This window comes from Dama dama, chromosome 24, assembly GCF_033118175.1.
Source record: "Dama dama isolate Ldn47 chromosome 24, ASM3311817v1, whole genome shotgun sequence".
Classification (NCBI taxonomy): Eukaryota; Metazoa; Chordata; class Mammalia; order Artiodactyla; family Cervidae; genus Dama; species Dama dama.
Genome location: NC_083704.1, coordinates 37,409,485 through 37,435,600, shown reverse-complemented (window position 1 = coordinate 37,435,600; position 26,116 = coordinate 37,409,485). Strand labels below are relative to the sequence as shown.

General features: G+C 42.0%; 1 protein-coding gene across 2 annotated transcripts in view; it reads right to left on the bottom strand.

The window, feature by feature from the left end:
* Positions 1-25,880, bottom strand: part of TAFA4 (TAFA chemokine like family member 4) — a 174,177-nt gene extending 148,297 nt beyond the window's left edge. The window contains exon 1 of one of the 2 annotated variants that reach the window (XM_061128111.1): positions 25,694-25,880. The gene's annotated coding sequence lies outside the window, so the exon portion shown is untranslated. The remainder of the gene's footprint in view (positions 1-25,693) is intronic. The other variant, XM_061128112.1, reaches the window with a different exon arrangement.
* Positions 25,881-26,116: the final 236 nt, after the last annotated feature.

Genomic DNA, 26,116 nt, shown 5'->3' with positions numbered 1-26,116 from the left:
GCTGCGATGCTCACGGTGACAGCAGGCGGAATTACCCAACCTCCACTCTGCGTCCGTGTTCTGTCAAGAGGGGTGAGATGCTTTCCATAAAGAGTACAGGGGACACTAGTCAGAGGGGATTGAGGTCCAAAACAAGTGCAGAAATTGTCAGACTGCCTGCCCCTTCTCCGAATGAGTCCGAGCTTCCTGGCCCTGATGAATGAAACTCCATGCCACTGACGGCATAAGATGGGAGGTGGCAAAAACATCGCTGGCAAACTCTGAAGAACATTGGAGAAGAGGAAACATACCAGCGAATGAAAGGGAAGGAAAACAGAGGTTCTGCCAATGATAACTGAGTAAGCATCTGCGAATCTCACAACTGAAATTTTTCAGATGCCATTAGCAACATGGGGTGGGGGGTGGGGGGACAGGGAACAGTGAGGATTACTTGGAATGTGCATGGATTCACTAAGAATAATTAATACCAGACAATGCTCATTCCCCTTCGCCATCCTCACAGAAACTGACAATCAAGAGACAGTTACAAAACTTACCGAATAGGAAAGGAGGGGCAAGAGGGATAAATTAGGAGTTGGGGATTAACATACACACACTATGAAAAATAAGTAAACAATAAGGACCTACTACATAGCACAGGGAACTATATTCATTATCTTGTAATTACCTAAAATGATAAAGAATTTGAAAAAGAATATATATGTGTAACTAAATCACTTTGCTATATACCTGAAACTAACACAACACTGTAAATCAACTATACTTCATTTTTTTTTTTTTTAATTTATAACAAAAAGAGCCTGGAAGGGTCATAAAATTCAGAAATCTGCAAGATACTCTGACCAGGTTTTTCATAAAATTCCAGTGTAAAAATAAGGAATTACAGGCTAGACATAATGAAAGTAAGTGGGTTGAACAGATCAAAGTTTTCCTCTGCTTAATTATATCTATGTCAATTTAGACTGCAGCCTCTAATGTTATGCCATTGGGCTCCATCCAAAGTCCCATCCTGTTCATCTTTCTTATCAATAACTTGGATGCCAATGTTGCTGGCATTCCAGTCAAATCTGGGGGTGAACTGAAGCTTGGAAGGATAACAACAATTCTGAAACATTTGAAGCAAAACTGAAAAAAATTCCAATACATTTGAAATTCCAATTCGTTGAAATCTAACAAAATTACATTCTCCAGAGGTAAATGCTAAATATGAAGCTTGGGTCTAAAAATAGAAGTAGACAAACTACACTACAGGAAAAAAAAAAAGAAACACTGCTATCTCATATCACCCGGGCAGAGACTGCTCATAAATGTCTTATGGGTTCTGAATTAAAAATGAGGAATACAAAATGGCTGCTAAAATTATTACTTTGATCTTATGTTTCATTAGTAAAAGTATATCATTTACAATCAGAAAAACATATAGTTCAGTTGTACTCTTAGTTGTAACAGAACCAAAGACATTATAGTACTCAGGTCAGTGTGAGAATGCCAGGGTTCATTCAGCATCTACGCTCAGGATGGAGAAGGAATTCTAGCCCAGCCCTGACCCAGACCACTTTCTGCCATGAAGAAATGTTCTATTCCAACTTCCCTGGTGGCTCATATGGTAAAGAATCTGCCTGAAATACAAGAGACCCAGGTTCAGTCCGTGGGCCAGAAAGATCCCCTGGAGAAGGGAATGGCTACCCACTCCAGTATTCTTATCTGGGAGATTCCATGGACAGAGGAGCCTGGTGGGCTACAGTCCATGGGGTCACAAAGAGTCAGACATGACTGAGCAACTCACACTTTGACTTTCTCCAGTGCGGTAGTGACTACCCACATGTGGCTAACTGAGCTCTTGATATGTGGCTCATATAGCTTGAGGAACTGAATTTTTTTTTGAGTTTTACTTAATTCTAATTAATTCAAATTTATGTAGGCACTTATGGCCCCTGGCTACCGTATTAGGCTGCAGAACCTTAAACAGAGCCATATGTCAAATGGTAGAACTGACTGGGAGGTTAACAACCCTGAAAAAAATACTCAGGGGGCCAAAATGACAACTGTGTTTAATCTCCGAAGTGCAGTCTCATGGAAAAGGGATTAGAAATATTCTTTGGAGTCCATTGGACAAAACTAGGACACACAGAAATCAGAGTAAGATAAAATTCATGGGTGTGTAGAAATAAGTGTTTAATAATGATGACAACATCAGAACCTGTGGCCACTGAACCCACCTCCAGCACCTAGCACCCTGCCTGGCACCAAGGAAGCTCTCAGGAAATACTTAAGTAAAGCAATCAATCAATCAAAATAGAAAGCAATCCAAATGGAATACAAATGCCTCAAAAGACAATTAATTCCTGCATTCAGGAGGAGTCCCACATGAGCTGGCTGACCACCTCCAGGGACATCGTGCAAGAGCCAGACATCCACCAAAAGGCAGCCAGAGCATATGAGGTCCTTCCAGATCTGCTACGAGCCTCACGTCTATCATCAGATGAAACTGCGTTAAGTCCTGACACTTGCTATTTGTGGGACTAATCAGACACCTATGGCTGTATAACGGATTTCTACATGTGAGTTTTCTTAGTGACTTCAAACAGCACACACTTTTTATCTCATAGTTTCTTCAAGCCATGAGTCTGGGCACAGGTTAGCTGGGTGCTTTGCTTAGAGTATCATGAAGCTTAATCAAGATGTCAACCAGGGCTGGGTTCTCCTCTGGAGGTTCGACTGGGGAAGAACCTTCTTTCCACTCGCATGGCTGTTGGCAGCATTCATTCCTTCGTCCTTGTGGTTGCAGGACTGACAGCCTCTGGGCTGTCTGCTGCCTCTCAGGCTGAGTGCCTTCAGCTCCTTAAGGTCATGTGTATTTCTCTGCCACACTGCTTCCCCAACATTCCACTTATAGATCCAAGGCATCAAAGAGAGTTTGCTAGCAAACAGTTTACATAAAGTAACATAATCACAATGGGTGACACCCCATCACCTCTGCTGGATCCCACTGGTTAGAATCAAATCAAGTCCTGCCCACACTCAAGAGGAGGCCACTATAGAAAGGTGTGAACACTAGGAGGTGGCGATCCTGTGGGACAACCTAATGTCTGTGACAATGACCTTGGCAGGTCACTCAGCACACAGCAGCTTGACCTCTATAAAAATGAGGCCCTACGAGCACAATGGAGTCATTACAGACACATATAATATACAAACTCACTTTAGAATGTAACCAAGGTCAGATTTGTCTCCATGATACTGTTTAAACCTCACAACAACAAATCTAGTAGGATAGATTTAGGTTAAAGAGGCTTAAGATTAAAAGAGAAGCAAGGCCACCCTTTAAGCCAGAGAAATACTTAAGACCTCTCAACCCATCACCCATCTATAGAACTTTGATAGTTCTAAGCAGAATTCACTCAACATTCATTTATTCAATATATTTGAATGCCCAGACTTCTCCATGGAGATACTCCTCTTGACACAAAAATATCTTATGGGATTTTTCAGAGAGCAATTCTGACTATCTATGAGTTTTGTTTTACACACTTAATTAAGCACCAAATCCCACGTGTAATCAGATTTCATTGTCCAAACCTCATAGGTTTGTCCTAATAAAACATCATTAAAAGGGTAACTTAATGCTTCGTACTTACTTGTTTGGTGAACATCCTCTTACCTCCCATTAAGTTACTAAGCATGCAAAAAAGATTTGATGATAGATCTGGCCTGAAATATTGGCTCAGTTTAATTTCACATTCCCAAAAAGAGGGTCAAACTCCATATCTCTCTCTCCCACACAATTTACATTTCAATAACGGTAACCTCAAAACCCAGTAAGGGCACTGTTCATATTCCTAGCAGCTTGCTGCCGAGAGCAAAGAGGCAGATGATATTTGAGAGATGAGCAATTATGCCAAGCCAATCAATACAATGAACTGCAAAGATTAATCCTCTACAATCCTTTTTCTTTTTTCCTATAGAAGCCTGCATTTGGACATTTCTTGCTGCTTTCACCCACATCTCTATCATCTTCTCATAAAATAAAGAGAAAACATCAACAACTGAGAGCTTGTTGTCCATTAGAACTTAATGTTCCTCTTCTTTTTTTTTTTAAGAAGAACATTCCCTGTAGATTTTGGACTGAGAGAGTAAAAAGGAAAGTGGAGGCATCATGTGTGGGACACAGTGCCGGACGAGGTCCCTATGTGAGGTCACGTGTCCCTCACATTCACCCTAGGTGATGGAAATGATCAACTTTGTTTCACAGTGGGAGAAACAAGCTGAGAGAGAGGTCACACAGGTCGTGCAGACACACACATATATACCAAACAGCAACTGGAAGCCAGACCCTCAGAAGAGGATTCCCTAATATGGAGGACGTCTCTAACAGAGGAGAATCCCCCAAACAAATCATCTGCTCCACAAATATTTGAAAGTCTTCTATATGCTGGACACCACCACCCACTGCATGACTTGTAAATAACCAGAGGACCAATAAAGAGGCGAGACCCAGAAATACCTGTAATCTCGGGGGGTAGCAAGAGGGGGAGAGGGAAGGAAGATGGCTTGATGTATATACAGTATGTCTAACAAGGTGAAACAGAAAAATAAAATGCCGCAAACCTTCCTGGAGAGGGTGTCTGTATGTTGGGATGTATGTGTCAGCAGATAGGGCTACCCTGGCTCAAAACCCTTATTAGTAGTAATACATTTCTTACCCACACGAAGGGCTCTAGCACCCAACTCATCAGCCCAAGCTCCGTGAAATCATTTCAATTCTCTGCACCTCACCTCAGAGGCATCAGTCCCCTCCTGGTAAGCTCCCTTGGATCAATGTTTCATCCGCCACGTTCGGGTGAATCACTGATCCTTCTCGTTCATTCTTTTGGTCCAGGCTCACAGAATATTTCCTGCACCTTTATTCCATTATTGCCATTCTATTATTTTCCCCATCGTCTGTTTTCCACTTCCCGAGACATTAAAGAGAAACCTTCTCCTAAAGGGTTACACAAGCCAATTTCTTTCTCTTCACCTGCCAGGGCCCGTTTAATCATGAAACATCAGGAAAGACCTACAAACCCAAACCCTCCTTCTACTTTTACCAGTCCCGTGGAATCAAATATGGGTCTTTTTATTTGCCTGCAGAATAGTACATCAAAAGAAGTGGGGCAGGGGGGCTGTGATTAAAAGACTGTAGCCGCTCAAGGACACAACCAAAATGTTACATGCCTGACTTAACGACTGGCCACTAATTAAATGCAAAACAGCAGCATCAGTGCAAAATGGGACATTCAACACTATACTGGGTATTTCTTTTTTTCTGCACAGTGAACACCCCTGGTTTCCCCCACCCTCTTCCCACTGCATTTTCAAAGTGTTTGGGACCAGATGAGCAAGCAAGCAGGATGCCGTTAATCAACCTTCCTCATCTGTGTGTGTGCTGCTGCATTCAGAGAGAATTAACAACGGGCTGAGCTGAAAACAGGAGGACCAAGGTGCTGCTGGCTCCCGTTCAAGTGCTCTGGGATTCCTGGCTGTCCCTTTAAGCCCCAAGAGCTCAAACTCACCGTTCTTCTGTTAAAACCCTGAAAATTGGAAAGCCCTATGGAAACCCTCTCTGGGCTTCAGAAAACTGCTAGAGATTAACAAAACTGAAAGGAAAGAGTTGTCAGGTATTTTCCTCTGTGTGGATGTTAAAATGGATGTTAAACCACTTGTGGAGCTCACTTTGGAGGTTCAAGGTATTAACGCAGGCTGGCTGGCTGCTGGCAAAGGCATGATCAAAGGCAGTGGGGAAGGGAACCCTGCCCCCAAATATCTCCCCAGCCAGGTTATCCTACTAAAGATCAACTCTTGGGGTTATTAAGGAATTGTCTGTCCTAGAGGAATTAATATGGGAAGGCTTTCAGCTGCCCATGCATTTGAAACAGCCCTAATGACACACATGTTGAATAACAACAACCAAAATAAATAGCAATAAACACAATAGCTGATCCTTGCTAATGAAAACTTCCTGTGTGTCAAACTCTGTGCTGTGAACTGTATACACATTTCCCACACACTGCTCAGGTGATATTTTCTCCATTTTATGGACAAGGACACCTGAAAGGGTTGCACAGAGAGTTACAACTGAAGCCAAGGTTTAAATCCAGGCAAGTGACACCAGAGCCCAGATTTCTAAAGACTGTCCAGTTCTGCCCCTGTCACATGTGGTGGCTAGGTGGGTTTGCAAAACAATAGCTGGCCAACCAGGAAGAGAACAAGGGGCCTGCAGGACACAGCATGGCCAGTGGGGGCAGCAAAGAGCCCAGGAAGAGAGGGGGAGAGGTGCTGGAAGGGACAGGGAAAAACCGGCCAAAAGGAAGCTTGTTTTACTTAGCAGAATCATTAAAGGCAAAGCCCTTGGAGGCACACCTGGTTTCAAATTCCAGCTCAAATTGTGAGCTGCTGGAGATCGACTTGCAATACTGTTCCTCACTTACCCTGTCTCTGGCACGGGGTCTGACACATGGTAGTTCCTACGTTTGGGGAAAAAAATCGGTGTAATTAATCTGATCAATGCTTGAAAAACTTTCTCAATGAGAGACAGACTGAGATGGGAAGACCAAAAGAGACAGAAATAAATTCAAGCTCTCTAAGTTACCAGCTGGTGACCCTGGCCAAATGCTTCATCACTCTGTTCCTTAGCTTCCTGTAAAACACAGACAACAACCCTACTCACCCCAGCAAGAAGGGCTGATAAATCCAGTGGCTGCAGAATAGCATTTCACACAGCGTAAGTGTGATTTAAGCATTGTGTGTGCTCAGTCACTAAGTCATGTCCAACTCTTTGTGACCCCATGGACTACCAGGCCCCTCTGTCCATGGAATTCTCCAGGCAAGGATACAGAAATCGGTTGCCATTTCCTTCTCCAGTGGATCTTCTCAACCCAGGGATCGAACCCAAGTCTCTTGCATTGGCAGGTAGATTCTTTACCAATAGAGCTACCTGTGAAGCCTGAAAAAGAAAGCTCGGCTCGTCCAAAATAAGTAAGTCATGGGAATGTGACGTCCAACATGGTGACTAGAGTTAATTACACTGTGTTGCATTTTTGGAAATGCTGAGAGATTCAAACTTCAAAGATCTTATCATAAGAAAGTATCTGTACCCGTGTAGCGAGGGATGCATGGACAGTAAGGAGAATTGTGAGAATCAGTTTACAACATATACAAATACCCATTCATTATATTGTACAACTAAATCTAATGCAATATTATATATTGAAGGTGAAGTCACTCAGTCATGTCCGACTCTTTGCGACCCCATGGACTGTAGCCCGCCAGGCTCCTCTGTCCATGGGATTTTCCAGGCAAGAATACTGGAGTGGGTTGCCATTTCCTTCTATAACTCTACTTAAAAACTTGGTACAGATTAGTTAAAGAAAATTTCTGTTATTTAAGTGTTAACTGTGTTTTACTTTTATAACAATTCTGCCAAGAAATAGCCCTGGTTCAAACAATCAGTCTGAAAAACATGAGTATATGCAACAGAAAGAAGTGTGTATGTCAACCAAAAACATGATGAGAGTTCACAGCAGCCTAAAGCATAGGCTAGAAGAAGCCTGTATGCTCAACACTAGAATGGATGAGTAGAGTGATTTGTTCATACAACAAATCACTACACAGCAATAAAGAGCTACCCCTACATGCAACAGCAGACATGAGGCACACCAAACAATTCAGACAGGAAGGAATACAAGCTGTACATTTCTGTTCACACAAAGCTATAGAAGAGAGACAACTAAGCTCTGCTGGCAGAAGTGAACTAGAGGTCACCTAAGAGGGGCTGGGTATGAGTAGAAGGCGATACAAGGGACCCACCTGGGAGCTGGAATTTTGCAGTCTTTCTGAATACTGTTTTCATGAGAGTGTATGTTTATGGTCAGGCCATTCAAGATGGCTGCTCTCTTGCTCTCTGTACATTTCCTGCTCCTGCTCAACCAGGCCTTGTTTCATTCACATGACTATCCAACACCCTGAATTATAGGGCTTCATCAGTAACTGCTTGCATGCTGCCCCTGCCCCAGCTGCTAGTTTCCCTGCTAACTAGTGAGCTAACCTGACGTCAATTCCCTCTATAAATGTTAGCCTCCTCCTCTTCAGTAAACTGGAGCCATGCCCTACCTGCCATCTGCTGTCAATGATGGAGTGTTACTCCAGGACCTTCTGCTAAAGATCCCCTGTCCAATAAGCTATTGATGTCTCTGTCACTGTCTTTGGGCTCTTTCCTCAGGGGCTGGGCAACTCCAAGGCTTGCAGGCCTGTGGGGTGCCACCCAGGAGTACATCTGTGCAAATTCACTAAGTTCTAATGGTTAAGCTTTGGGTACTTTATTAGAAGCAGCACCTCAATTTTTAAAAATTAAAAAGTACTGAGTCAGTATGGTATGTAATGTGATATTATGTTCCATTTTAGTAATTAATATTCAAACATGGATGCATTTAAGACTATTTCATTACTGTTACTGTTTAGATGAGAATGGACATGTCTGTTTCAATAAAAATATGGGGAAATATGGTAAAACAAAACAAACCGCTCAAAGGCAGTATGCAAAAGACTGAAATTTGGAAATCACTAAACTATGAGCAGCACACACCTTAGCTAAAGAGGAAAGTCAAAAGAACCTTTATTCTAGCCTAGAATGAAAAAAAAACAAAGAAACTACACCCAGGGACCAAATCCAGCCCACTGTCTATTTTTTAAAACCCCAAAACTAAGAATGGTTTTTTACATTTTTAAATAGTTGAGGGAAATCTAAAGGATAATATTTCTTGACATGTGAAAGTCGTATGAAATTCAAATTTTAATGTTCACAAATAGGATGTTATTGGAACATAGCCTTGCTCACTCATTTACATATTGTCTCTGGCTCTGTTCCTGCTGCAACAACAGAGTTGAAAAGTTGTAACACAGACCACATGACCCACAAAGCCTAAAATATTTACTATATGGCCACGTACAGAAAAAGTTGGTGGATCCTGGCTCTAGCAGCTAATTTCCATCTTTGCCACTGATGTTGCCCATAAAGTTACCTACTTTCCTAATCTTTCCTCACTCAGAAGCTGTCCTCGAACACCCAATATGATAAGATTCTTGGCACCAAATCCTGAGTTTATAAAGCCCACAGTGTGTGTCTAAACTCTAAGGTCTGATCCAATGACAGCTAGAGTATTATCAGAAGATCCTAGCCACAAAAGACAATGCAATCTCAACGTATCAGGAGCTAATATTAGAAGCTAGTTTCTTGTGTAAGTGGCCATTTTTTTTCCAGAATGTTTACTCTGCCCTCAGGTTAGTTCTTACTTAAAAACCAACCAACTCTAGAGACCTTTTTTTTTTCAAGCCACTAGTGTATCTTCAAAGTATAAACATTTAACGCTGTTGTTGGAACAGCACCAATAGAAAATAACTGAGGTGCTAATTGGCTGATAAGAAAGAGTAACTGAGAAAGGGTGATGGAACATGAATTTTCCCACCTCTGAACTTTCAAAAGGCCTATTTCTTCCACATGGAATATCCTTCCTTCTAGCTCCACTACAACTCAATCTCCCTTACTACACTGAAAGCTCACTGAATATGAAATCCATATTAAAATCAAGAATCACACCTACCACCTTATACAAAATAAGCATGTGAGAAATACACAGAGAAAGGAAGAAACCTATAAAGTCCTATCCTCATTCAATAAATATTGAATTATCAAGATACACTGAATGTATCTGCTCATGTCCTTAGATATTAAGTGACTATCACTCCATGCGTGAAAGCAGGAACTCTTTTATGACAGACAAGTTCAAAATCTACCAGGGTGAATTTGTCCTTTTGGAAACAGGGTAAATACCTTGCGATTGTGAAAAATTCTTTCTTGTGGAATGCTATTTATGAAAAGGCATGAGGTTTCTACTGCCTCTGTCTAATGTTAATCATTTATGAAATACTGTGGCTCAGCAACTGGACTCATTTCAGGCAGTAAATACACATTTCCTGTCAAAATGCATCAAATGGGTAAGGCTTCAATTTATTTGAGAATGAGCTGTAACTAACTTCAATATGTGCAATTTGGAGAAGCCTCTGATGGCCTTTAATAGCCTTGGCTGTTTTCTTCACTTCTTGCCCCCAAACCATAGAGTTATCTCTGAGTGGCTCTGCTAGAAATGGTTTTCAGGATCCACCTGTGTAGTATTCACTCCTTTCATTCCAAATCTGTTGCACAGTGTAGCCTTCCCTTCAATGGGTTTTCAAGAACTAAAGCTAGGTCTACACATAACTTGAAAGGGTGTTCTGGATTTGCTGTTGTTGTTCAGTCGCTAAGTCATGTCGGACTCTTTGTGACCCCATGGACTGTAGCCCTCCAGGCTCCTCTGTCCGTGGGGTTTTCCAAGCAGGAATACTGGAGTGAGTTGCCATTTCCCCCTTCAGGGGATCTTCCTGGATCTGGGAGCGAACCTGCATCTCCTGCACGGCCAGGGGGATTCTTTACCACAGAGCCACCAGGGAAACCCATATTCTGGACTGACAGACTATAAACTCTTCTACCACATAATGAACTCATTCAGGGAAATTCTAGCCTCACTTGTCACTGCATTGCACTTGTATCATTTCATCTCACTGCATGGAACAATGACATTAAAAAGTACAGGCTTGCTCCTTTACAAAAATTTCATCAAATGGTAAGCAGGCCAGGGCAGGTAGCTCAGCTCCACATAGCAGGGTCTCAGGCTACTTCCATTTTTTTCTTCAGCCATCTGCCTTTCATTCTCAAGGTCACCTTACAGTCCAAGATGGCTGCTGCAGGATCAACCATTACTTCACTTTCTAGGATTTAAGATATCCAAGAAGGGTTCCCTTCTCGATTTTAGGAACACACCCCAGAAACACCACCCAGTGTTTCTACATTTATTTCACACCATGAGAGAGGTTGTTAAAATCTGGTCTTGGTTCCACACAGCAGGTGCCTGGCTAGAAATCAGGGTTCCATTATGAAGGGAGGTGTAAAGATAAAGGCAAGTAGCATCTCTTCCACAAGCCTGTATTGTATATGTGCACTTTGTGTGGATGACCATCAAGGATCAAATAAATGAAAGAAATGAAGAGTCTCCAACATGCTGCCTTTCATCACTTCAGGGAACCTCCCAGAAGACTGCATTTCAGCACCCTAGAAGGTAACATTCACCACTATCTGTATTTCTTCTCAGACTGGTCAGTATCACATACTTCCTTATCCTGTTAACATAATAAAAAGATTTCAGGCATAAATAGTACCTCAATTGCACTTATCATGAGACCAAAGTATTTTACAGTTTAAACTTTTAGGGCTTTGCCTCCTGTGATATTTATAGATAAAACCATATGTATATGTATCTTACTGAACCCAAGAGAAGAACTAAAGCCCTCTACTGCTGACATACCCCTGTGTATCAATACGAAAAAGACTAAGAGTTCAGAGAAACGATGGCATTTACGTAACATGGAATGAGATGGCAGAAACCTAAACTGAATTCAACACCTCTGAGTTTTCACTCCAATGCCCAGCCTTATGGAAGATCACTACAACTTGGCAGAAGGAACGTGGCCTCTGGCAGAACTTCAGGAATAACGACAACGCGTCTTGACACAGAGCTGCAGCTTTTCAAGGATTTCCACATAGTAACAACCGGAAATGCCCACCACTGCTTTATACAGGGCAGATCACTGTTGGTTCGAGTAGGTAAAAGACATAAGTACTCGAGGGAACATATGAGACTTGAAGGGTGAGAAGGAGCCAATCAGGAAAGAAAAGGAAAACTAACAGAGGATGTACATTCCAAGGCAAGTACAGAGCCACTGAAGAAGTAATAAGTTTAGTGCATTCTAGGGAAAAGATGGGATGGCCAGTGTCATTACTGGAAAGCAAGCAAGGGGGCAAGGGCTCAGATGAGATCAGACAGAAAATCAAGACATTGGTAATCATCATGTTTCGCCACTACCTCTAATACAACTTTGGCTTTTCCTGCAAACAAATGCATTTTCAACATGGGACTCTTATCTAAAATCTGTCTGTCTCCATCACCCCCACTCAATCTATTTCAAAATCTATCTTCCAAGAGAAGGAAAAGAAGGTATCGTTTTGATGGCAAAGTATGCCTAGTTTTAAAATACATAAAAATTCCAGAAGTATAAAACATCATTTGCTTTAAGACAAGGTTTTCCATAAATTTCCTTTAACATTGGTTTGTGTATTTTTAAAAATAAGACGTACATACAAATACACAGTCCTACTTCTCATACTGAGAGTAAGCCTTTAAAATAACCCTCTGCAAGAAAAGAGTTCCCAGCCCCTGTTACCATATTTACATCTAGTAGGCCCTCAATTTCACTGATTCCTTTAGCTGTGACATGCAAGGACCACTGCTTCAACCAGTTAGAGGAAAAGGAAAAAAAAATTTTTTTTATATCTTGACATCCATCAACTGACATTTTCAAGGGCAAGAGAGCTGCAGCGCCCAAGGAGCTGTCCGAGGTGCTTAAGGTTAATGGCTGTATTTACATAGCCATCAATTCACTTTACAAAGAACTGCCCCAACAGAACTGCGCAGCTCCCACCAGGCAGCCCAACCACGTAGAGCAGACAAGTCTCTAAACGAGGGGAAAAAGTGCCCAATAAATCTTAACAGCAGCATCTAGCTTTCATTAGATTATTTATCTGTTTATTTTCAGTTAACATGTCTTAAGCCTCTTATTTAACAAAACAGACTACATTTCCACCTCTGCATGAGTCACTTTCTAAAACATTCTGGCACTGAAAAGTAAAACAGTAACTGTACTGCCTGGATGGTGAGTACCCCCTACTTGTAACTGTCTAAAACGTGAGTCTCTAAACAGATGTGGCTATTTCAATTTAAAGTTAAATTAATTAAAATGAAGTAAAACTTAAAATTCAGATTCTTGGTCACAATAGCTACATTTCAAGTGCTCAGTGGTCACTTAGTGGCTACAAGAGCTGAAAGCATGGATTTTAAAACACTCTTCCTCATCACAGAAAGTTCTATTGGAAATTAAAAGACTGTTCATCTAGAAAGTCCAGGACCTGACTTCTTCTGGAGTTTGTACATCTTGATTCCAAGAGAACACAATGAATGGGGTGTTCTGCATCCCCACATTTTCCAGATGCATTCTTAAGCAACTTGATGCTCTAAAACATATCCTCTGATCCAGCAATTCCACTTCCATTCCAGAAAAACACATACACATGGCTACAAAGAGATGTGTAATTATGAGAGGGCTGTTAGCAGTAAACACTGGGTCTCAGTGTCAGGTACAAATTTGCTCAACTATATTCTCATAATACTCACTGTAAGAGAAAAAAATGGGGAAAATATGAATGCCTGTCTGTATGAGAATGGCTAATTAAATGCAGTAGACTCATAAGTGAACAGTAATGGCAGTTAAATAAATGGACAAGTGGCTTCCCTGGTAGTCCAGTGATTGAGAATCTACCTTGCAATGCCAAGGAATGCCAATTGGATCCCCGTTCCAGGAAGATCCCACATACCATGGGACAGCTAAGCCCATGAGCCACAACTACTTAGCCCCTAGAGCCCATGCCCCACAACAAGAGAAGCCACTGCAATGAGAAGCCTGTGGACTACAACTCTCCAGCTCTCTCCACAGCTAGAGTGCAGCAAAGAAGAACTAGAACAGCCAAAAATAAAATTTTAAGAAGTAAATTAAGAAATGGACAAGCACTATGAATGTATCAACATAGGTAGACCTGGAAGACAACAGTAAGCGAAAGACACAAATTATTATATGTTACTCTTTAAGCAAAATAAAAAATAAACAATCACACACATATGGTATTTTTTAAAACACACACAATGTAAATAACATAAATATAGCAAATTAGTATATTTTGATGTTTCTGCATTTTAAACTTTAAATCAAATTAAATGCCAGGTAGGCCTCTTACTTCTGTTGATGAGTGAGCATTGACAAATCAACTTAAAATGGTTACAGAGAGTCTTCTGAGACGTGATCAGTACATTCTTTCTCTTCACATTTGGATAGAGCATACTAAATATTATAAATATGTGTAGAAAAATATAAGCCAAACTCTTTATAAAATTTGGGGAGTGAAGAATAGAAGGGGGTTAGAGAGATAATTAAATGTGAGCTGTACCTTTCATCCAAATTGGGAAAGAAGTAAGTCAAGGCTGTATATTGTCACCGTGCTTATTTAACTTATATGCAGAGTACATCATGCAAAATGCCAGGCTGGATGAAGCACAAGCTGGAATCAAGATTGCTGGGAGAAATATCAATAACCTCAGAAACGCAGATGACACCACCCTCGTGGCAGAAAGTGAAGAACTAAAAAGCCTCCTGATGAAAGTGAAAGAGGAGTGAAAAAGCTGACTTAAAACTCAACATTCAAAAAGCTAAGATCATGTCATCCGATCCTATCACTCCATGGGAAAAACATGGAAAAACAATGGAAACAGTGACAGACCATTTTCTTGGGCTTCAAAATCACTGCAGATGGTGACTGCAGCCATGAAATTAAAAGATGCTTGCTCCTTGGAAGAAATGCTATGACCAACCTAGACAGCATATTAAAAAGCAGAGACATTACTTTGCCAACAAAGGTCTGGCTAGTCAAAACTATGGTTTTTCCAGTAGTCATATATGGATGTGAGAGTTGGACTATCAAGAAAGCTGAGCATCAAAGAATTGATGCTTCTGAACATTGGTTTCAGAGAAGACTCTTGAGAGTCGCTTGGACTGCAAGGAGATCCAAACAATCCATCCTAAAGGAAATCAGTCCTGAATATTCATTGGAAGGACTGATGCTAAAGCTGAAACTCCAATACTTTGGCCACCTGATGCAAAGAACTGACTCATTGGAAAAGACCCTGATGCTGGGAAAGATTGAAGGCAGGAGGAGAAGGGGATGAAAGAGGATGAGATGGTTGGGTGGCATTACCGACTCGATGGACATGAGTTTGAGCAAGCTCCAGGAATTGGTGATGGACAGGGAAGCCTGGCATGCTGCAGTCCACGCGATCACAAAGAGTTGGACATGACTGAGCGACTGAACTGAACTGTACCTTTCATTTTATTCTAGTTTTGCTTTTACTGTTTCAGAACTTGTGAGTTAACCAGCAGGACTCCCACAAGGTCGCTATGATCCTATATTACAACTGATGTCACCCTTGTCCATGAGATTCAACCCTAGCAGTTATAACACTGACCAACCAGCCATTCTCAGCCAGCAGAGAATATATCTACATGCACCAGGATCTACAGTAAACCAAATGTCATGTTTCTTTCCTAAGTGGATATTTGTTCTTTTAAAAAAAAAAAAAATCAGGTAATTTTGTTGTTTGGATGCTTCTGCCATTTAATCTTCCATGTAAGCTATCTTCCGTCATGCCCTCAGCTGCCTTTCAGCTTGGAAGCCTCATCTTCTAACTGTCTGGAGTTGAGTGCTGGAGGGGACGAAGGGCACAGTGGCAGGCAGCCAGGGAGGAGAGCCATAGCATCTTGACAGTTGGGCAGAGATGACCAAAGTAAAAACCAGTCAAAGGGACAACAGTGACTGATGGGTCCCAAGAAAATGTTAGTACAAACCTAGCCACATGCAATGTGCCACAGCCTCGAAGAAACCAACGCCATTCCACAAACTAGCTATGCAATTAAAACACAGCTCTCGAGACAGAGGAGATTAAATGACCTTGATCCCCTCTTCTTGGTGGTTGCCAGTTCTTCCCTTCCTGCCAACAGCCACAAGTTTCTGTAAGTTGAGCTATCTCTGAAAAAAAAAAATTCATAAAACCCCAATTAAAAAAAAAAGACTGAAGATTTTCTAAAAATCAACCTCCTCTCATTTGTCTTTTATTCAGAAGAGACTTCAGTTTGCAAACTTCACATTTTTTTTTAACAGTGCAAGACAAAAGTCAAATCCACCAAAAGCTTCTCACTTCAGCAAACACAGGAGATAATTTATTCCTCCAAGTGGTAGGAGAACACAAGAAGCCAGGCATCTGTGCAAAAACTTTCCATATCCCCTCAAGTCCCATAACTCCATCTCCATCTCCGTCTTCTGGTCCTGACTGAACCTTCAATTATCCCCAGAATGGATGAAATCTTAAATCCACATCAGCTTTTAACATCTGCTGAGTCTTAACTATACAGAGACGAAATTCATGTATGTCACCTGCAGACAGGATTACAATTTAAATCAGACTCAGAAGTATATGTACTTAGAAGCCACATTTTCCCTAGGCAATACAGACATCAGTCCAATGACAGAAAGAGGCAATATGCATGTTATGTGCTCCACACAACAAAATTTCCTCACCATCCATTTAAACAATGGATTCTTGTGGGAGGGTGGTTTAGGGGTTTAGGATAGGGGGACACGTGCACCCGTGGCTGATTCATGTTGATGCATGGCAAAAACCACCACAATATTGTAAAGTTACTATCCTCCAATTAAAATAAATTAATTAATTTTAAGAAAAGTTCTCAGCCACAGAAAATGCATCTTATGCTCTAAAGGAAACTTACAGACATAATCAACATCAGTTTCTCACCTATAACACCTATCTAACCAACATCTAATTTGTATTTTGGGCCCAGGAATTTAAATTCATCTCCAGAATCATTCTATTTAGACAAACATCAATGTATTACAAAACATAAAACCTACCACCTAATAACACAGTCCCTTTTCTAAAAATTTTCATATTAAAAAATTTAAATCAAAAGATGAGCTACAAAAAAGAAGTGTTAAGCCAAGTATGGTCTGAGGGGCTCTATGGGGACTTGTCGGAAGTGAACATTTTCAGGCTCCAGCCCAGATTCCCTGAACCAGCACGTGGGAATCTGTATTTTAACAAAGTCCTCCAGGTGATTCTTTGGCCACCTGATGCGAAGAGCTGACTCATTGGAAAAGACCCTGATGCTGGGAAAGATTGAGGGCAGGAGGAGAAGGGGACGACAGAGGATGAGATGGTTGGATGGCATCACCGACTCAATGAATATGAGTTTGGGTGGACTCCGGGAGTTGGTGATGGACAGGGAGGCCTGGCGTGCTGCGGTTCATGGGGTCGCAAAGAGTCGGACACGACTGAGCGACTGAACTGTGCCAGGTGATTCTTAAGCACTGGTCCAAGTAATAATATTAAGAACTGCAATCATACCAGAATGGAGGGTATCACCAAGCAAGAGTGATAATATGAAATAGACTTTTTAAAACTCCAAGATTTGCAGAGGACAAAAAATTTAAAAACTATAATCAGCATGAACCCAATATTCATTCATCTTCCCTTGTCACTTACTTCTCAGTAAACGAAGGCAGTGCAACTCATATATGGATGTAGTCAACCACTTGTAAGTTCATGTCTATTTATGCTATGGTTCAGAAATATTTGAACTACACACATCTGATTTAGGATTCCAGAAGGATTCACCCCCACCCCCACCCCCAGATGGAGGCTTATTTCTAGGCCTTTAGAATCAAATTAGAATATCCCTTCAGATACCTATTTGTGCAGACTTTAATTTCAAGTATATTTAAATGTCTTTGCATCTTGCTTTGGCTCATCACATCAAGCCAGGCCGCTTACGCTGTGTGATCACAATAATGAATAAACATGGGGTGCTTATAAAGGACGCGGGTACCACAAAACTGATCAATTGTTAATTCTCTAAAGTGACTATACGTGCTTTCTTTTGCAGTCACTTCATTAAGCTGTGCTTTTGGTGGCAGGGGCAGGGGGGCGGAATGCCCAAGTCCTCTGCCCACTGTCTCTGTAAAGTAAAAATACGGTAATCACTCAGAGCCAGCTTAAGGATTACTTGATCATTTCCTTGTACTGTCTTAACCCACTACCACCCCCCACCTCCAGCAAGGAATGAAATTGGCATGGCATTTTAAAAAACATGGGCTGCACGGTTACTAACCACCAGAGGACTGGAAGCAACACCACTATTTGCAGCCAAAATAACCACAGTGTGTTTTTACTGCCCTCTGGTTATTCTGATCAAAGATCAATTTCTCAATGAGCATCTGACCCATGCTTCAATCACACTCCTCCATGTGGCAGGATGAGGACCTTCACAACTTCTCTTGGGAATCAGCGTGTTTGTTACTCCGTTCTTAGCCGCCCCCACCTCCCATCCCTGGGCCCCATGCAGGAGTAGTTCAGCCAATCTTTCCTCAATTGGAAAAATGGATACTCTAGTGAGAGACTGGCTCTACTGTCCTGCTGGGTTCAAACCATGGCTCTTTCACAAGCCACCAGTGTGGCTTCCTGCCAACATGCCTTACTTTTCTCATGCACAGGATGGGGATGATGACTACGGCTACCTTGGAGGGCTTGGTGTGTGTGGCAGGAGGTGGGGTTGGTACTGGTGTACGGGAATTAAATGAGACAGTGCATCAAAATTCTCAGAGCAGTAAAAGGATACATTCTCTATGGAAAACAGGGTGGCAGGTCTTCAAAAAATTTAAAATAGAATTACTATATGACCTAGGCACTCCACTTCTGAGTATTTACCCAAAAGAAATGAAAGCAAAGATTCCAACAGATATGTGTACACCCAGGTGCATAACCTTTATTCACAATAACCAAAAGGTGGACACTACCCAAGCGTCCCTGGATGGATGAATGGGTAAACAAAATGTGGTGTATATACACAGGAGAATAGTATCCAAACTTAAAAAGTCAGGAAATTCTGACACATACTACAGCATGTTGTGAACCTTGAAGACATCCTGCTAAGTGAACTGAGGCAGTCACAGAAGGACATTGTAGGATTCTAGAGTGGCTCTATTTGTAAAGATACAAAACAGAATGGTAACTTCCAAGGGCTGGAGAGAGGGGAAATGCAGAGATGTTGTTTACTGAGTATAGAGTTTCAGTTTTCCAAGATGAACAGAGTTCTGAGGAGGGATGGTGGTGATGGCTGCTCAACAACGTGAATGGACTTACATATTTCAAAGCATACAGTTGAATGGTATTAAATAGGTAAACTTCTATTATTTGTATTTTAACACAGTTCTTGCAAATGCTTGGTGCAATAGCCAGCAACATCCTTATTTAACAAATGACAGTCATTGTTGCTACTATCATTTTTTAAAAGGTCAACAAAGAAAATAGTTCAAACATCCCTTAATGTAAATGTGGCAAATACCAGCAGAAACTAGTGAAAGAGACATTTACTATCAAATGTTCAACTCCATGTAAATGTTTCCTTGCACACCCCTTGTACATCACTCTTATCCCTATGTGCCCTCATTGGGGATGTTTAAATATTAACCTGCTAGTTTCCCAAACTTCCTTAGCTGAGCATCACCTCCAGACTTTGAGGTGGTGGGAATTCAGCACACATGGAGAATGAGAGGTGCCAGGGGACAGACTCACAGTCGTTCTCCAGCTTGGCTAATGGAGCTCTACGCTCCTGAGCTGACCCGACAGTCTGCAAAGAGCAGGACAGAACACAAAGAAGATAGGAGTTTTATCCTGGGAGGACTGAGCCCCTGGTAACCAATTTTATGGCTCTTTTGATTTGAGTCTGTGGATGTGTCCGTGAGAGAGAGAGAGAGAGAGAAGGAATTAATCCAGGAATACAGATGAAGAAAGCTGTGGGTCTCTGATGTGGAGCCCGGTTGCATAATCAGTTCTGAAAGCAGAGAAAAGGTAACAGATGTTTACATTACAATCTGGCTGCTTCTGGAAGAGCTGCCAAATGATTTAAATAGTAACGAAGATGGCAAGATCACCAGGCCCCAGTGACTTGTTGTCCCCACTGATACATTCAGAGAATTCACCCCAATAATATGTTCTTCAGATGGCCTCAATTAAACACCTCTTTGGAGATATACACACACACACACACACACACACACACACACACATACATACATATAGATACACACACATTTTTTTTTTTTTTTTTTTTTTTTTCTTTCAAGGTACTTTAAATCTCAAACTAGACATCAGGGAAAAAAAGGTAGAACTCAAGGACTTATTCTAATATTAATATCATGAAACTTGCTGCCTTTGGTAAAGAGGAATGCATTTTAAAATGAATTTTTAAATAGAATAAGATACAGCCATGAAAAAGAATGGCATACACACAGATCAGCTCTTTTCACTGATTCATCATCCTTCTGAGAATGGCTGCAAAGCACACACGGGTCCCCTACGATTGTGTGTAAAACGGTCACAGTGCATAGGAGGTCTCCACTGTTGGGGAAATTTCCCCCAACCACATGCCTATCAGACTCCTTCCCCAACAGTGGATTCACCAAGGACCCTCCAGGAGCCCTTTGCCAAGTAAATAAACCAGGACACAATTTATATGAGGGATGACCCCATTTATCTAAAGTGATTTGGTCTAAATGTCTGTATGTGGAGAAAAGCAGGAGGAGGGAATTGGAAATACATTTACTGCAATATGAAAAGGAACTATTTCAATGGCAGAATTGGGTTCCTTTTTCTTTCCACTTTATACCCTTCTATAGTATGTAAATTTTCTACCCCAAACATGTATTATCTTTATAAATGTATTAGAGAGAAACAGAGAGAGAACTGTATGAAAGGGAAGCCTGGAGTGATTAAAAGAGTCCTGGGTTTGCATTTAGAGATCTAGGTTCCCTGCCAGTAACAGTGAGCTGGGGACACTGAATAAGCCATTTCAAGACGCTGGGCCCAGGAAATTGTACTTCAGCAGGCTTTCTCAACCCCAGCACTCTTGACATTTTGGGCTAGAGTGTTCTCTGCTATAGAGGCCATGTTGTGCATTATAGGATGCTGAGCAGTATCTGTGGCCTCTACTTACTAGAGACCCACATAACCCCACCCCAATATGGAACACCAAAGACGACTCCAGACATAGCCAAATGTCCCTGAGGGGGCAAAACTGCCCCCCAGTTGAGAACCACTGCCCTAGATGATTTCAGTTTCTTCCTTGCTGGAAAACTTCCTTGATTATCTGAGGAGCTGTGTCTACAGTCTGAGGTTTTAGGTGATGGACAAGGAAGTACCTTTGTTATAACAAGGACATGCCAATATTTTAATGATTCATTAAAGCATAGGATAATATGAAATTAAATAGAGGAATAAAACCATAAATTTTCAGAGAAAACTTTAGGATACACAACACAGATGTAAAACTAAGAGAATTCAAGCAGACATAATTAATGGTCATAAACTAATCATAAAAGCAATGCTAGTTTTTGACAGTTCCACTTTTAGTTAAGACAACTGAAATGCCGCAGAAATGTTTGACCAGTATCTAGTTTGGAATGATTTTACAGTGCTAACAAAGCCAACATAGACTATTTTTTCTGCAATGCGTATTTTTATTTTAAAAGAATCCCACTGTTCTCTCTTTAAAAGAAATATAAACATATCTTCCTATCTTTCTAAAAGGGATTATGCTACTCTTCTGCACTAACAATACTATGAACAATGTCTTAAAATGAAACAAATTAGCCACATCTTTACTATCTTTCTAAATACACCATATTCCTTTTATTTGGCATTGTATTAACAAGAATTCCCTAACATCTGACACTGCTGTATTTCTGAATGAAAATTATTTATGCTCATGCTAATAACTTGCTACTGCATGATCCTGACATCTTTTGAATTAAAAAGAATGCCAAGGAAAGAGTCAATGTGGTTTTACATGAATGACTCTTTGAAAATCAGTAGTTCATCCATACAGAGAAAGGCATTTATTAACCCTATACCTGGTACACACTAAGTGTTCAACAAAGGTAAGATGCCATTATCAATATTCATGATCATACTTAAAAAAGAGTATTATTCCAAATTATCGGTTTGGCTGCACAGCAGCTAGAAAGCACAAAGTATGAAGGAAGAGATTATCACACAATAAATCAATGTTCTGAGCTCTCAGACCTGAAGCGATGCCTCAGCATCGTTTTATCATCCTTGTCTTTCCCTGTGCTCAGGGTCCAAATAGGTCCAAATAGGACCTCAGATAGGTCCAACTTGAGTCACCTTACCCACTCCTCCTCCACCATCATCTCTCAGTTAAATGTCTCTTTTATAATTACAATACTAAGCTACCAGGAAGTGACCCAAGCTAACTGCTGCATACAGTTATCAAATCTCTGAGTCGGGTTCAACAAACTTAACGTTGTAACTAAGACTCAACAATGGAAGAAGTGGAAGTAGTCCTCCCTCCACGGAGACAGCTAAAATGTGGGTCCCAGCACATTACTAAAGCCATTCCCTGCAGCTTTTCACTAGAAAGCACAGTGGGCTAGGAGTAAGGATTCGGGAGTTCTAAGCCCACAGCGGATCCAAGTCACAACATCTCCTACTTTTGATCTTCTGAAAAATGGAACTCAGATACTTCACAGGTTCAAAATCCTGCTTGCCTTTGAATTTCCCCTTAAACCACACTGCACAGTTAAATTTATGTTAAAAACAAAACCCAAGAACCCTCTTAACTGACTTTATGGAGGAAAGTAGATTTAACTTGAATGGCTACTGCAAAACAGAAAGAGTTACTTTTATTTTTTCAATAGATATTAAAAACATGGGAAGTCAAAGTTAATTTTACGCTGTGAGCAGCGGGTTGCCAGAGTGCACAAAGTGAGTTGGCTATTATTGTAAAACCAAACTCCACACACCCATTCAAGCCTATTTATATAAGGGCTGCCTAGGAAGGATCTGAGCTCTTTCTAATAGTGTTTTCAAAACAAATGATTATGAAGTCATTAAGGTAGCCAAAATTGTTTCACCAACCCCTTCGGAGACATCTTTTTCTACTGCCTGTCCCCCTACCCTCAATCCTGAATCTGTTTGACAAATTAGAATGAAGAACACTATTTGCTCTCCCAGTCATTTATGATTGACTTCAAGATTTGTAGGTACACTGGTAATCCTAGCAGATTCATACGCAACACTTGATGAAAAGTATACATGTATGCAAACAAGTGAGTCCATCACCTAGATGTTCCACCTATTTAAAAAAAAAACACACAAAAGGTTAGTCCATTTACTATGATGTCTCTCCATCAGTTTAAAAAAAAAAAAAAAAAAACAGAGCCAAAATGCAGGGTGAAAAATTTCCAAAGAAGAAAGCAAATGGGGGAAAATGTACTTATGCAAATTCTATAGAGATCTATAAAACTGCAATCTGAGAATTTTATTATTAAGCTAAGCTTCTTAGTGTACAAATCCCCAAAACTCTCCAACTGGGCAGCTAATTGAGAGGAAGAACCAAAGAACTTCCCTCTTTTTCTGATTCATCACAGGCAATATAGAAACCCTTGCTGAATATGATAATGTGACTTTTGTCAATGCATGTTCAAATCAGATAGCGGATTGGCTGGTGATGATGTCATACCCAAGGGTCAATCTCCATTGAATGCAGTTTTAATACCATATACACCAACACATCATTTACATAACAAAGTATTATTTTAAGTGTACCAACAAATGAACTGTGCAGATAATAAAAGCAGCTATTAGAGAAAGGCTATGTGCCACTGAAAAGTAGGTAAGGGGATAAAGAATCTCTGTGTCTGTGTGTGACTAAATGGAACTAGGTCATCAAACAAAACACATCTCTAAAAGGAGTCAAAAAATGAATATTGAAATTTAAGTGACTCAGAAAATTCTAGAACCAGATATATGGAAAAGTTGCCTCAAGTGAAAAAAAAATATTCAGTGATCAAGTTGAGATATTTGTAGGGTTTTTGTGTGCATGTTTGTGGGAGAAGAAAAAAAAAAATTAGCCATTCAAAAATAAGTGAACTGGCAGCCACTGCTTATCTGGTAAGAGCAATTTTCTTATCTTTTAACAGAGAAAACCGGTCATATCAAATCATGACTTACAACCTTGTAATACATTTCAAAGTGTCAAAGGGGAGTTAAGATGGTACAGAGGGAAGAGAACAAAGTCATCTAAAGCTGAAAAATGAGACCGAAGAACTGAGGAAGAAAATCTTGAAATCCATTTTTCAGAATATTGATCAGGAAATGCCTACACAGATAAAGAAAGCTTTTTGCACAAATGAGCAATGTCCACTCACACGGTCAGTTTGGGAGGACATAAGTCATCATTAGTCATAATGATTCTGAACACTGCTCTCATACCGCCTTATTAAGATCTGTATTTCCAATCCAAAGGCAATGCTGGGCTTACACACTGATTCACAACCACAAACAGCAGAAATGCTCCTCATTGTAAAAACCCACAGTGAGCTGTTGAAGAATTCTGCAAGTCACACATCTGTCCTCAAATGACTGAGTGCAAAACACAGATTACATCAGGAAATGGATGTTAAATTATTTTAGCCTTTTTCTGTTTCCTTTGAAACCCGGATCCTGCCTGAACAGGACTCAGACACACAAACTCATTGTCCCTCAGCAAGTGGCCTGGAAGGAGGGCAAGTCTGACCAGGAACCTGAACCATCATCGTAGACCAATTTGGGCATCTGGGTCTGCAGGTACGGGCTTCAGGTTGTTGAATCCCCAGACCACGGATATTACGGAAAGAATCAGACCACGGCTTTGAACGTCTCCGTTCCCACGCCCCAGGGTCACTTGTCACATCACATCAGCCTAGGGACGGCGGTTGAAAAGTTAAAAGAGGAACCGAGGACACGGATACAGACGCTTCCTCAAGGGGGTCCTAAAATCCTGTGTGGGGGGTGAGCACAGGGGTAGGTTTCAGCGAATAACCATGAACTCGTGTATACACATCTGGCTGAGGAGTTGCTTCAGAGCTTAGCTAAGGTTCTCACGGGGGTCCGTGGAAATCCCAAACGTTAAATGACGCTGATTCAGGCGAAAAACACACCAGTAGCACCGTGTCTGGCCTGGGTTGTCTCCCTAGGAGCGGGTTATCGGGCTTTCCACTTCATCGTCCCCCGAGAAAGAGAACATGCATTAAGGTTAAAGATGCCCTCCCTTCCAGGGGCTGACTGACAGAGCAAACGAAGCAACACTGAAAAAGACGGGAAGAAATTCAAGTGCGCCGGCTTGGTGGACAAATGCTAGATACCTAACGTGGGAAGGGATGGTACTTCTAGACCCGCTACGCTTCTCCCCTTGAGTGGGAAGCTTCGCGCTCACAGCTCCAAGTTGCGCCCCGGATCACGCAGCATCCTCCCAGCAAGAGCCGGGCAAACAGGAGATCAGCTGTAGGCTAACCCGCTCTCTCCTTCAGGCTCCTATAAAGATACCTCCTCAGACCTAAGGACTTCTTCAAAACAAGGACTCGCGGCCACTTCGCCCTCTGCCTCTACATACCAGTCCATCAAGTGACCTCGCAGCCATTCACGGAGCACCCTCGGGATCTCTGAGGGACAGACACAAACGCTGAAGTTGGAAGCTTGCCACACACACACCCCGCTTCCTAGCGCCGCTTCCAACTTCGGGGTGCACGGCAGCCTCCTCAGAGGAGGTCACTCCCGCAGTCCAGAGCGCCAGGAGCTCTGAGCGGGAGGAGGCAGCTGCTGCCCCGGAGACAGACCGTGAGCAAACGGTCCCAAGTCACCCCAAGCCCATCTTCCCGCCTCCCCCTTGCCCTTTCAACCTTCCTCACTCAGCTAAAGCCGGCGGCCAAGTCTGAAACTGCGCGTGCAGAGCGACACACCGATTTCCCTCCGCATCCGAGCCAGAGGACGCTCACCGTGCCGCCTCCCCGCAGACATCCCCACAGAGGCCCATCACCTCCACAGGCTCGCTTTCAAAGGAAACTCCCAAGTCTCTCCGAAGACAAGTCCGAAACTGCATCTGGAGAACAAACGTCTGCGGAAGCAGCAGCTGCGACTCCACTCCTGGGGTCTGGCCACAGCCTCGGTGCGCCCCGTCCAGGGCGGCGCGCGGCCAGCAGTGCAGCAGGGCCAGGCTAGCTAGCCCACGGGGAGGGGCAGGGCCGCCGCGGGTCACGGTGATTGGCCAGGCCGGTTGGCTGCCCCCGCCCCCGCCCCGCCTGGTGGTCCACGTGGGTCGGCCCTCTACCCCGCCTGCACTACCGCTCCGTCCGGGTGCTCCCAGCGTCGGACTCCGCGCACCTCTCCCTAGCGCCTCGCTGTGGCCATCACTCAGCAGG